The sequence below is a fragment of the Bufo bufo genome, chromosome 1 (assembly GCF_905171765.1).
Source record: "Bufo bufo chromosome 1, aBufBuf1.1, whole genome shotgun sequence".
NCBI lineage: Eukaryota > Metazoa > Chordata > Amphibia > Anura > Bufonidae > Bufo > Bufo bufo.
Window position 1 is genome coordinate 114,844,605 of NC_053389.1, and position 13,883 is coordinate 114,858,487.

At 45.4% G+C, this 13,883-nt stretch overlaps 3 non-coding genes across 3 annotated transcripts; 2 read left to right on the forward strand and 1 right to left on the reverse strand.

Moving 5' to 3' along the window:
* Positions 1-5,849: 5,849 nt before the first annotated feature.
* Positions 5,850-5,932, forward strand: TRNAL-CAG. The gene has a single exon. It is a non-coding gene; the product is annotated as a tRNA-Leu (tRNA).
* A 297-nt stretch (positions 5,933-6,229) lies between these two features.
* On the reverse strand, positions 6,230-6,302 carry TRNAF-GAA. The gene has a single exon. It is a non-coding gene; the product is annotated as a tRNA-Phe (tRNA).
* Positions 6,303-9,456: 3,154 nt separating this feature from the next.
* Positions 9,457-9,538, forward strand: TRNAL-UAG. The gene has a single exon. It is a non-coding gene; the product is annotated as a tRNA-Leu (tRNA).
* The last annotated feature ends 4,345 nt before the right edge of the window (positions 9,539-13,883 follow it).

Here is a 13,883-nt window from a genome sequence, read left to right on the forward strand (position 1 = left end):
TCTTCAACAATTCCTTAGGTTGATTTCAAACAAACAGGTTTTCTGTCCAGATGCTACCGTAATCATTTTTACAATGGATAGCATCCCCGACTCTTTCATTTCAATGGGTTTATGCATATGGACATTGTTTTCACTGACCATCTGTCTAGTCGGGAAAAGACGCAACATGTTCTATCTTCATCTGTTTTTTACGCAGGACTGGTCCATTCAAGGCAATGGGTCAGTGAAAAAAAACAGACAGCACACGCATGGCATCCAGATGCAGTCCATATTTTTTATTTATTTTTTAACTGATGGTTGTGAGGTGACTCTGTATGTTAGGGCTCATGCACAAGACAGTGTGCCCCTCCGTGGCCGTATTGCGGCCCGCATACAGCGGGTCCGCAATACACGGACCCATTCACTTGAATGGGTCCGCAATCACAGAGATGCGGAACGGAGGCACGGATCGGAAGCACTACGGAGCACTTCTGTGGCGTTTCTGGCTGTGCCTCCACACCTCAAAAAAGTAGTGCATGCACTACTTTTTTGCGGTGCGGGCCATCAGATGCGGATCGCGTACCCCATTCAAGTGAATGGGTCCGTGATACGCATGCGGCTGCCCGCGGTCTGTGCCCGTGCATTGCGGACCGCAACTTGCGTTCCGCAGCACGGGCATGAGCCCTTAGTCTTAAGTTTTTCTTTTCGCGTGGGAAAAGCAAACATGAAACAGATGCATTCCTGATGGAAAGAACTGAAATACTGAACACAGCCACAGACAAAACTGATTTAATTTGCATGCAAAACCATGGGAATTTCACTGAACAGACCCTGACACATTCTGTATCGCTGCGGTGAAAGAAGTCTTAGGCCAGTTTCAGATGAGCGTGTTCACTGCGGGAAACATGCTCCATGTATCAGAGTTATTTCCCAAGGTGAACACTGCTCTGGTGACGTGACCCAACGGCATTATAATGATTTATAATGCTGTGTGTCTCTGCCTGACCTCCGCTGTAATGAAATGTATTGATACTGCCGTCAGTATAATTAATTACAGCGGAGGTCGGGCAGAGACACACAGCATTATAAAGTCATGTCACAGGAACAGCGTTCACCCCAGGAAATACTCTGTGATACACAGCGTGTTTCCTGCTGTAAAATGCTCATCTGAAACTGGTCTTAGGCCTCTTTCACACCAGCGAGTTTTGTGAAGGTACAGCATCCAAACTAAACCCTAACCCATTGCTTTAAAGGGGTTGTTTCACTTCAGCAAGTAGCAATTATCATCTAGAGAAAGTTAATACAAGGCACTTACTAATGTATAGTGCTTGTCCATATTGCCTCCTTTGCTGGCTTGATTCATTTTTCCATGACATTTATACACTGCTGGTATCAAGGGTTTATGACCACTCCACAATCCATCAGCGGTGGCTGTGCTTGCACACTGTAAAAATTAGAGGCTTCTCTGGTGACCGGGACTGTGGGAGCTCACATAGGCTATAATGTGCAAGCACGGCCATAGCTGCTGGATAGCAGGGTGGTCGTAACCATGGAAACGAGCAGTTTGTAATGTGATGGAAAAACAAATCCAGCCAGCAAAGGAGGCAATATGGACAATCACAATACATTAGTAAGTGCCTTGTATTAACTTTCTTTACATGGTAAATGCCACTTGCTGAAGTGAGACAACCCCTTTAAATGGGTCTGTGTACATAAACATTGCTTTTCATGTAACATCTTTGCAGCATGTTCTATATTTTCACGCAGCCCTGGCTCTATAGAAATTAATGGGGTTTGCGTGAGAGACTGGGGACATCCAGATGCAATGCATTTTTCACTGATGGTTGCTAGGAGATGTTGAGTGTTAGGCCTCTTGCACACAACAGTATGTATTTTGCGGTCCGCAAAAATCGCATCCGCAAAAAATATAGATGACATCCATGTGCATTCCGTATTTTGCGGAACTGAACAGCTGGACCCTAATAGAACAGTACTATCCTTGTCTGTAATGCGGACAATAATAGGACATGTTTTTTTGCGGAACGGAAATACGCAAACTTGATGCAAATGGAGTACCTTCCGTTTTATTTGCGGACCCATTGAAATGAATGGTTCCCAATAATGTCCGCAAAAAAAAAAGAAACAGAATGAAAGTGCGTTCGTGTGCAAGAGACCTTAATCTTCCTTTTTTTTTTTTTTTTTTTTTTACAAGTGTTAAAAACTCATCAAAAACTGATTACATCTGCCTGGAAAAACTGTAAACTGAAGGAAAAACAGATTCACATTCTGCTTCGCTCATGTGAAAAGTTTGCGTTATATATTTTTATCTTTCACTTTTTTTGTACAAAATAACTGCAAAAAAAACCCCAAAGACCTACCTAGGGGAACAGTGAAATGTACACTGTGGAGAGATTTACTAAGCATAAAAATAACAGCCAATAAAGTGAAGTATAAAAGGTGTGCGGGATTTATTGTGTTTTATACATTTACTCACCTTACAACTTTCTCAAAAGTTTTAAAAGCCTAGAAAAATGAGAGTAACAGCAATCGTAAAATGTGCCAAATTTGCGCTATGAGGTGGTTTCATAGGGCCAGCCCTTATGGCTTCAAGGAGTCCTTTAAAGAGTATTGTGGTTGCATTGATATTCCCCTATCCTTAGGATAGGGGATAACAGATTGGTGGGGGTCCGACTGCTGGGATCCCTACCGATCACTAGAACAGGGGCTACGTGCCCCCTGCAGCCCCCTGAAATGAACAGGGTGGCCGGCCAGGCATGTGCGTGGTTGCTCCATTCATTTCTATGGGAGTTCTAGAGATAGTCAAGTTCAGCGCTCAGTTATCTCTGGAATTTCCATAGAAATGAATGTTGTGACCTCGTGCATGCCCGACCGGCTGCTCCATTCATTGTATGGGGCCCCCATTCCAGTGGTAGGACCCCACTGATCGAATAGTTATTCCCTGTCCTATGGATAGGGGATACCTTAATGTAACCAGAATACCCCTTTAAGTAGAGAGTCTTAACGTCCCGATTGTCTATGTAAACCACCACTTCCGGTGCCCTCACACAGGGCTTGCAGAAATCCATGTGCTCGCTGCCCCATTCATATGAGGCCTCTTGCACACGACCGTATGGCTTTTTCAGTTTTTCACGGATCTGTTTTTCAGTTTTTTGTTTTCGTTCCGTAGGTCTGTAAAAAAATCTCTGTATGCGATCCGTTGTTTGCGGATCGCAAAAGGAAACCTAAAATTTTTAATCATTAATGTAATGTACAGTAATATATTTTAACAGTATACACATGGGCAAAGTGGGCATGGATCCGCAAAAAACGGATGACATATGGATGTGTTCCGTATGCATTCAGTTTTTTTTTTTTGCGGACCCTTTGACTTGAATGGAGCCACGTATCGTTATTTGCGGGCAATAATAGGACAAGTTCTATCTTTCAACAGAACAGAAATACGGAAACAGAATGCATACGGAATACATTCCTTTTTTATTTTTTTTGCTGAACCGTTGAAATGAATGGTTCCGCAAATGGAATCCGAAAAAAAACGAAACGGAATTAAAAAAAAAGTTTGTGTGCAAGAGGCCTAAATGGAACTATTTTTTACTGCTACGTGTGAAGGCGCCCTTAGAGCTCTTCTTGCAGAGGCACCACTAGGGGCCACGTGACAATCTTGCCCTTAAAACCCATGGAGCTGTGTAGCAGCGTAGCTATTTAACGGAATGGGGTTGCAGCCCGACTCACAAGTTACCACAACCCCAGAATTGAAAATAATTCGGCAGTTTTAGATTTATTTATTTTTGGTGATTCTGAGGTTGCATTAACTTGCAAGTTGTGCTACAACCCCTTTTACAACCACTTGTGAGGCTGTACTACTACATAGCACGATGAGTGACACGGCCAAGATCACTGCGTAGCCTAAGGCTACATGCACAGGACCGTATGTATTTTGTGGTCCGCAAAAAATACGGATGACGTCCGTGTGACATTTGTGTTCATTGAAATTAATGGGTCCATATCCTATATGCAAAAAAACCAAAAACGTAACGTACACGGAAACAAAATACGTTTGTGTGCATGAGGCCTAAAAGAAACGGGAACAGGTGCTTGAAGTGCTAGATAGTCCTATAATGGGGCCATGGTGCCCCCACTTTTTTTTTTTTAATCTATGTCTTGAATAATATATATATATATATATATATATTTAATTGACAAATAAAAATAAACTCCTGAGATAGTTCCCTTTAGGCCTATTGCACTCGACCGTATGGCTTTTTTCAGTATTTTGCGGTCCGCAAATAATATGGATGACGTGTGCATTCCGTTTTTTGCGGAACTGAACAGCTGGCCTCTGAACAGTACTATCCTTGTCCGTTATGCGGACAAGAATAGGACATGTTCTATCTTTGAACGGAAATATGAAAACTGAATGCATGGGGAGTAAAAAAAAATTTGCGTGGACCCACTGAAATGAATGGTTCCGTATACGGAACGTAAACGGGGGAAAAAAAACTTTGTGTGCATAAGGCCTTACTTGAATTATTCCTTAGGCCTCATGCACACGACCATATGTATTTTGCGGTCCTCAAAAAACGGATTCGCAAAAAAATACGGATGACATCAGTGTGCATTCTGTATTTAGTGGAACGGAACAGCCGGCCCCTAATAGAACAGTCCCTTCCTTAGGACATGTTCTATTTTTTTGCGGAACCGAAATACGGACATACGGAAACGGAATGCGCACGGAGTACCTTACGTTTTTTTTTGCGGACACGTTAAAATGAATGGTTCCGTATATGGTCCGCAAATAAAAATGGAATGGACACGGAATGAAAATACGTTCGTGTGCATGAGGCCTTAGAGACGGTTTCTGGATTCATTGGAGAATGAAGGTGGCTCGGGTATGTTGTTAATAACAGAACAATAGATGATTTTCTTCATGTTCTCTGGTATTTCCGTGAGAATGTCCTTACTAAATAGATTTGGGGGATACTATCGCTCCTTAGGCAGAGAGCGCCTTAGTCGGCGTGAGACCATACATGCTCCTCTGGAATTCTGGGAGGGAAGGGATGCAGATGAGCTCTTACCAAGCTCTGCCTCTGATGGCAGCTATCCTAGAAGTCTATGTTCGACCCTTACTAAATGAAAACTAAAGGTCCTTTTACATGGACCATTGTTTAAGGCATTTGTCATGAATTACATGCAGCGATCGCCTGCACTACAATATATCATTGTTCCAAGCTGCTGCACAGAAGTAATGGGGGAGATCGATCAGAACTGGTATAAATGAAAACTGGCTTAGTTGCCCCTAGCAACCAATCAGATTCCACATTTCATTTTTCAGAGCTCCTTTGGAAAATGAAAGGTAGAGTCTGATTGGTTGCGTTGCGCAACCAGTATGATGTAAGCGAAATTGAATTTCAATGCCCAATTCTTTTCCTGAGATAAAAGGGTGACAATCTTTGTTTCTGCGCAGTTTTCAGCTGCGTCCTTGGAAGCAATTCATCTGGAACGTGAACCCAGATAAAGAGCGCCAGCCGCTGACGTCACGTTCACAGCGCTTTTCTGACCTGGAGCTTTTCCCCTGTTATAATTATGTAATAAATTCCCACCTTAGTGGATGACGATGCGGAATCCTACTAATTATTTCCAATACGATTATGCCCCCTGTAGTGGTGACCACATCATCCCAGCCCTGCCTGCTCTACATGCAGTCATATTATGCTATACAATAGTAACACTAAGCCCTATAGGGGGCGCCCTGCAGATCACACTGACTGACCATCCTGTACTAAGGTCACACTGACTATAGACTTTGTTACATTATTAAATTATTTTCCAACTCTCCCATAGCACAGACAGCAGTCAGGATGGCCGAGCGGTCTAAGGCGCTGCGTTCAGGTCGCAGTCTCCTCTGGAGGCGTGGGTTCGAATCCCACTTCTGACAGCAAAGTTTTTTTATTTTGTATTTTTTCCTAGATTAACTTTCCAAAGATCCCAGAGAAGCAGAGTGGGTGAACAGACACTAGATGAGCAGCCTGTGTGATAAATTCGTTATTTTCATGTGAACTCAGCAGTTTGCCTCATGTATATATGAACTATGCTTATTGATTGAATGAAAATAGAAGTCTAATATGTGGTTTACAAGTTTAGTTACTAGGAAACCCGATGTAAATAGTCTCATCTACAACCGCTGGTGACTCAGAGATGTGTGAACGATGGAAAAACATGCGTCAAAAACAACTGCCGAAACCCGGGATCGAACCAGGGACCTTTAGATCTTCAGTCTAACGCTCTCCCAACTGAGCTATTTCGGCTGTGCTTCCAAATGCCTTAGAATTCCTTTACACAGATACAGACTATTATTTCTCATTACAAATAGAGTTGTTTTTTTTTGTTTTATTGATTTGTTTTGATTACTCAATAAACCTAATTCACTTTAGGTTCATCTCACATTTCCGTGGAAGAATCGGTGCGGCGCCTCTGTTATAAAATCCATCATATTTGATGGGGGAAAAAGAGCTGGATGTTATTTGTCCTGCTGAAATGATGGACACCCAACAGAATGTCGGTGGTCCCTCCTGGGCCATTTCCGCTTTCCGCTTCGTTTGGTGGTAAAAGGTAAATTGCGTTATGGATTCCGTTACCACGGACCATAATGCAATTCTATAGAAGTCTATGGGCTGCATAACGGATCCGTCCCGTTTCCGTTATCCAGGAGAGGACCCCCCTGCATAACGGAAAGGGGATGGATGCGTTTTGCAGCCCATAGACTTCTATTAGGACGGAATGAATGACGGAATGCCTCTAAAGGGATTCCGTTATGCATTCCTTCATAGAATTGCATTATGGTCCGTGGTAACAGAATCCATAACGCAATTCACCTTTTACCACCAAACGAAGAGTGAACGAATTTCTAAATATGAAATTCGCTCATCTCTAGCGACCATCATAGGATAGAACCAGCGCTCTGTTATTTGTGTTTTTCAACTCCTCCTGTAATGTCGCTTTAAATAAAGTTTATAAATAAATAAAATAGGTAAATAAATAAATAAAATTCAGCAAAGACCTCGTTCACACAACCATATTTTCGGTCTCGTCCAAGCCGTATTTTATTTCCTGATTGCACGCAAATCCATTCATTACCTCTGGGGCCGCAAAAAAATGCGGACAGCGAACAGATGTCCTCCCCGCACTGTCCACATCCGTGCTGCAAATGATAGAACATGTCCTATCCTCGTCCATTTTGGGGATCCACGATTTGCGGACGACAAATCGGATACAGCCATTTAAATGTTGCGTAAAGGATCCTTAAGAAAATTTCCACAGCAATTTTACAACAATATGCAGGGACATCTCTAAAGGTAAATCTCCCCCAAATTTAGGACTTGTGGATTTTGCTGTAGATCCTCAGGTAACCCACAGCAATATCCGCAACAATTCAGGTTTTTTGCAGATATTGATTCCCATTAAACTCACTCATTTGCCACTATATTAGCACTGCAGGTCATTTTTTTGTCAACGAGACTTTATGCAGTGTGTGGATGGGATTTGTAATAATCTCATTCACTTTGCTAGCACTCTATTCCGCTACAGAATTTCTATATGCAAATCCAGACAGAAAATCTACAACCTGAGCTGTGTGAATGAGCCCTAACGGACTTTCACCCTGTTAGTAGTGCATATATGTGTTTGCCAGTGAACCTATCTTGGCCAAGAGGCTGTGCTGTGAGCCAACCTTTTGAGATTCAGTTGCTGGCCTGCAGGTGGCAGCACCACATTAGAATATACTGAATTCTGTAATCGATAAAAAATAAATAAAATAAAAATCCATTACAGAATGCTAATTGCAATCTAATGATTGCATGTTATAGCCACCTAGGGTAATAATTAAAAAAAAAATTAAAAAATTCAAATAGCCCCCTTTCCCCACAATAAAATAAAAATAAACATAAAAAAATAAACATTGTAGGTAGTGATAAGTGAAGTATTTAAAAGTTCGATTCGGCTACTTCGCCAAAAACAAAAAAAGCTTTGTGATGAAATATTTCATCACAAAGCGCATTTCTTTATAAGTAGTGGGTACTATGACGGGGAGCGGCGCTTGTACCCCTCAGATGCCGCGTTCATACATGATCATCGCATCTAATACTAATTACAGAGTGTACAATTTAAAAATAAAAATAAAATCATACTTTTCTGATCCATTCGCTCGCGACAGTCTGGCTGCTGCCATCTTGCTTGAAGGTCTGGCACGAAATCTCGCACAGCCGGAGATGATGTCATCAAGCCGGTCGGCTTGGTGACGTCATACGTCACCATGCAAGGGATTTTGGCCAAGATCTTCAAGCAAGATGGTGTCCGGCTCGTTGCGAGCAAATGAATCTAGTAAGTATTATTTTTTATTTATTTTTTTACACTATTTCCGTTTAAATCAATTCGCTACTGAATTTTTTTTTTTTCTAATTTCACCCCATTTGGAATTTTTTTTCCAGCTTCCAGCTACATTGTATGAAATATTAAATGGTGCCATTAGAAATTAAAACTTGTCCCGCAAAATACAAGCCCTCGTATGGCCTTGTGAACGGAAGATAAAAAAGTTATGGCTCTTGGAAACAGAGAATTAAAGGGGTTGTCTCATCATGGACAATGGGGGCATATCGCTAGGATATGACCCCCATTGTCTTAAAGGTGTGGGTCCCACTGCTGGGACCTGCACCTATATCGAGAACAGAGCCCCGCAAGTGAAGGAGGACGCACTGCGCATGCGCAGCCGTCCTCCATTCATTTTCTATCTGGCTCGGCTATTTCCGTCGGCCCCATAGAAGTGAATGGGAGCAGGGGCTGCGCATGTACGGTACGATCCCATTCACTTCTATGGGGAGCCGGATTGGTGGTGGCCGGACCGGAGTCCTCCAGCCACCACCTTGCGGGACTCCGTTCTCTATATAAGTGCGGGTCCCAGCAGTGGGACCCGCACCTATAAGACAATGGGGGCATATCCTAGCGATATGCCTCCATTGTCCATGAAGAGACAACCCCTTTAAAAAATGAAAATGCAAAAAAATAAAAATAAATTACCTAGTCCTGAAAGGGTTAAAAATAAATCCTCGATGTAGCCTCAAATAAGGCCCCATTCACACGTCCGCAATTCTGTTCCCGAAAAAAATAGAACATGTCCTATTCTTGTCCGCAATTGCGGACAAGAATAGGCATATTCTATTAGTGCCGGCGATGTGCGGTCCGCAAAATGAAGAACACACATTGCCGGTGTCCGTGTTTTGCGGATCCGCAAAAGACTTACGGACGTGTGAATGGACCCTAAGTGTGATGGTCACCTGCTGCAGTACAGACTGTCAGCCAGGGTGTGAGGTGTTTTAATTGAAAGATTTAACAGTAAGCACATCACTAATTTAAAGAATACCACTTCCCATTGGCACAAATGAGGCACAATTGAGCTGCCTTACACATGGTAGCGTGGCCGAGCGGTCTAAGGCGCTGGATTTAGGCTCCAGTCTCTCTGGAGGCGTGGGTTCGAATCCCACCGCTGCCAGGTCTTTTTTTTCATTCTACCACTAGATGTCGCTGTTGACTTATTTTTAGTAGCATAGATCAGGTTTATAAAAACCTCTAGGAATCAGTGGTCATGTCAACTCATTGGCCTGTTTCGTTTTAAGCTGGGGGAGGGGTGATATATTTTTATATATTCATGGTGATCCTCTTTTGTCAGCAGTTGCAGTTATTTCAGGTGTAACCCAACGTTTCTGAAGGGCAGAGCTGAATAATGGTCATGCTTCAGCACTGGATAAACAGGCTGATTTGTCAGAAAGCTGGGTATGCTAAGGGTACTTTCACACTTGCGTTGTTGGATTCCGGCAGGCGACTGTTGGTGTCCGCCTCCGGAGCAGAATGGAGACAGATCGGAGGCAAACTGATGCATTCTGAGCGGATCCTTTACCATACAGAATGCATTAGGGCAAAACTGATCCGTTTTGGACCGCTTGTGAGAGCCCTGAACAGATCTCACAAACGGAAAGCCAAAACACCAGTGTGAAAGTAGCCTAAGATGATTACAGGGCTGGCCAGACACCGTCCCTGGGTACTCACGAGCCCTCATTTGCATATCATTAAAACCTTGTTTTTGCAACTTTATAAAATCAGACTAAGGCTAGGTCTACACGACGACATTTGTCGCGCGACAGATAGGGCACAACTACACTGCAACATTTGTCGCGCGACATTTTGTTGCACCAATGTCGCGCGACAATTTTTATAATGGCAGTCTATGGTGTCGCACTGCAACCTGCGACATGCTGCAACTGCGACGCACCAGTCGCAGAAAATTCCACCTCAAATGGATTTTCTGCGACTGTCGCGTCGCAGTATGTTGCATGTTGCAGTGCGACACCATAGACTGCCATTATAAAAATTGTCGCGCGACATTGGTGCAACAAAATGTCGCGCGACAAATGTTACAGTGTAGTTGTGCCCTATCTGTCGCGCGACAAATGTCGTCGTGTAGACCTAGCCTAAAACAACAAAGGTGCCATTATGATCGTGTGTGTGCAAGAAGGCAATTTAAGCCGTGTATAATGGAAAAAGTTGGTGACAGACTCCCTTTAAGCCTGTATTACAGACAGAGAGATTCAAACAAAAAAGAGCAGCATGAGCAAGGGGTTAAAGACCGAGTACGGAAGGATGGGATAATGGGAGGGAGTGGGGTGGGGAAGAGGAAAGATATAGGATAGGGGGGTAGAAGGGTGGGGCGCCACGGGCATTTTACGACTAGAAAGAAAGGAAAGAATATAATCCGTAATAGAGCAGACAGCTCACACCAAATGGGACCGGATGTCCCTGCCGGCCTGACTCAAAGGAAGAAAAAACTGGGTGATAGTGGAGCGCCAAGGTACTGTAGAGAAGTAAGGGAAAAGGTGAACACCTGCAGATAGAAAGGTTGGTGTATGGAATGTTCCACCCGGAAATAACAGGCCAATTATAGTGCACTTAGGCCCAACGGCCCTTGCTGTAGGTGATGATGTGTATAATGAAAAAGGGAGACCGTGATTCTGTATAGCAAATGATTGGTTCCCTTACGTCCTACCAGCAGCACAGATGGGGTTAACTGCCCATGTGGACTGGTAGGACCGGCGGAATTTTAATGAGCCCAAGAACCAATAAACGATCTTCAGCTCCCTGAAAGGGAGGGGATCACCCCCCAGCCCACCGTGTTTTTTTCTGTCCTCTGGACAGGTGGACTGGCGTGTCGCTCCCCCTCAGGGAGTTGAAGAGTGCTTAGGGGCTCTTTTTTTTCCTTAAAGGGCTTCTGTCACCCCACAAAAGTCTTTTTTTTTTTTTTGGATAGTTACATTCCTTATAGCGCGATATAGGAGAATATAATCCTGTCACTTACTTTCATGCGGCCGTTTCTTTAGAAAACGAAGTTTTATAATATGTAAATCCGGTCTCTACCAGCAAGTAGGGCGTCTACTTGCTGGTAGCCGCAGCAGAAAACCGCCCCCTCGCCGTGTTGATTGACAGGGCCAGCCGTGATCTCCTCCTCCGGCCGGCCCTGTCAGTATTTCAAAAATCGCGCGCCTCTGTTCATTCGGCGCAGGCGCTCTGAGATGAGGAGGCTCGTCTCCTCAGAACTCCCTCAGTGCGCCTGCGCCGATGACGTCTTCTCTTTCGGTGATGTCATCGGCGCAGGCGCACTGAGGGAGTTCTGAGGAGACGAGCCTCCTCATCTCAGAGCGCCTGCGCCGAATGAACAGAGGCGCGCGATTTTTGAAATACTGACAGGGCCGGCCGGAGGTCGCCCTGTTCTGTGGGGTCTTCTTCCGAGGAAGAAGAATTTACTTCTTGCTTTTTCCCTCCAGAAAAGACGCAGAAGTTACTCAAGTCCATCAGGTCGGGGGACCAGGATGTTGACATGGGGGAGTCTTCCGATCCCGCCGGACGGACACAGCGTGTCTTTAGAGCGAATGAGACCCTCCTCTCTGTGATGCGCACAGAGTGGAGAAAGCCTGAGAAAGGTCCAGTGTTCACCAGAAAATTCAAACTCATGTACCCGATGGCTAAACCCTTGGTGGAATCGTGGGGTTCCGTTCCCAAGGTGGACATGGCTATAGCCAAGTTGTCCCGGTGCACTCTAGTCCCTGCAGACGATGGGTCTAGTCTGCAGGACCCTCTAGACCGGAGGGCAGAGTGCACCCTTAGAAGGAGTTACGCGGCGGCTGCTGCCTCCGCATCAACTTCAATTGCGGCCACGGAGGTAGCCGCCTATTTACGCTCCAAGCTCAACCAAATCCAGACGGACGTGGATCAGAGCGTATCAAGAGATGACATCCTGGCAGCCTTCAAGTCAGCCAATCTGGCTATGGACTTTCTGGTCGATTCCACCCAGATGCAGCTGAAGCTGGCCGCCAAAACTATGGCCCTAGTTTCAGCTGCCCGCAGACCACTTTGGCTGAAACCGTGGATCGCGGACAACGCATCCAAGTTCAACCTTTGTGGGCTCCCCTTCGAACCGGATAGGCTATTCGGGTCCGAATTGGACAAGATAATGGAGGGGCTCTCCGATAAAAAGGGGAAGAGCCTCCCCCAGCAGCCCTTTCGGGGTCGCCCCAGACTGGAGAAGAAAGGCGGAGGTCGTCCAGGGCAGCAGTCTAGGCGCAGAGATTGGGGGGGGCCGTCTCGTAAATATTCGAGACACTCCCGCAAACCCACCAGGGAGGCAAAACCCTCCTGACTATGGGCCTCCTCGAGGCTCTTGGATAAGCCCTGCTGCCCCTGCAGTGTCTCCTCTAGATTTTCCCGTACCCCTCCCCCAGATTCCCGTGGGGGGCCGTCTTACCCATTTCAAAGACTCTTGGACCCGGTTGATTGCAGACCCCTGGGTCCAGGACATAGTTTCCGTCGGGTACCGGGTAGATCTTATCTCTCTCCCCCCAGAGAGATTCATCGCCACACGAAACTTCGGGTCTGCCAAACAAGTGGTTCTAGAATCTTACATTCAGGACTATATCTCCAAGGGAGCCCTAGAGAAGGTGCCGGCAGGGGAGAGGGGCCTAGGGATTTATTCACCAGTGTTCCTGGTTCCCAAAAAGACGGGAGATCTCCGGATGATCATCGACTTGAGATTTCTCAATCGATTTATAAGAAGAACAAGGTTTCGCATGGAAACCATAAGGTCAGTCAGCCATATCCTCAACCTCGGGGATGTCATGGCTACTCTGGACCTCAAGGATGCGTATCTTCACATTCCGATCCATTCCGCGTCCCGGAAACTCCTCAGGATCGCGGTCCAGATTTCAGGGGTTCGCAGGCACTTTCAGTTCGCCGCGCTTCCCTTCGGAATCTCTTCTGCCCCCCTTATCTTCACCAAGGTGGTGGTGTCGGTGGTGGCAGCTTTGAGACTTCAAGGACTGACTATTATTCCTTATCTGGACGATTGGCTTTTCATAGCCTCTTCAGTTCCGATCCTTACCCACCATCTTCAGATCGCAATTTCCTTTCTCCTCCGCCTGGGCTGGATTATCAACTGGCAGAAGTCGAATGTGAGCCCATCGACTTCAATCCATTATTTAGGATTCGTGGTCGACTCTGTGGAGATGTCCCTCTGGTTGACTCTAGAAAGGAAAGCGCGGATTCAGGACCTGGCAAGGGTCCTTTATGTCCCTCGTCGAGTCTCTATCCGGACTCTCATGTCAGCGGCTACGGACGCAGTCCCTTGGGCACTATGGCACCTCCGTCCTCTTCAGTCGGAGGTCTTACACTTATGGAACGGCAGCCCTGCGGGGCTAGATTCCCTATGCTCCCTGTCCGGTCGAACCCGGAATTCCCTCAGATGGTGGTTTCAGCTACCAGCAGGGAAGTCTATGACCCAACCAGCCTGGGTC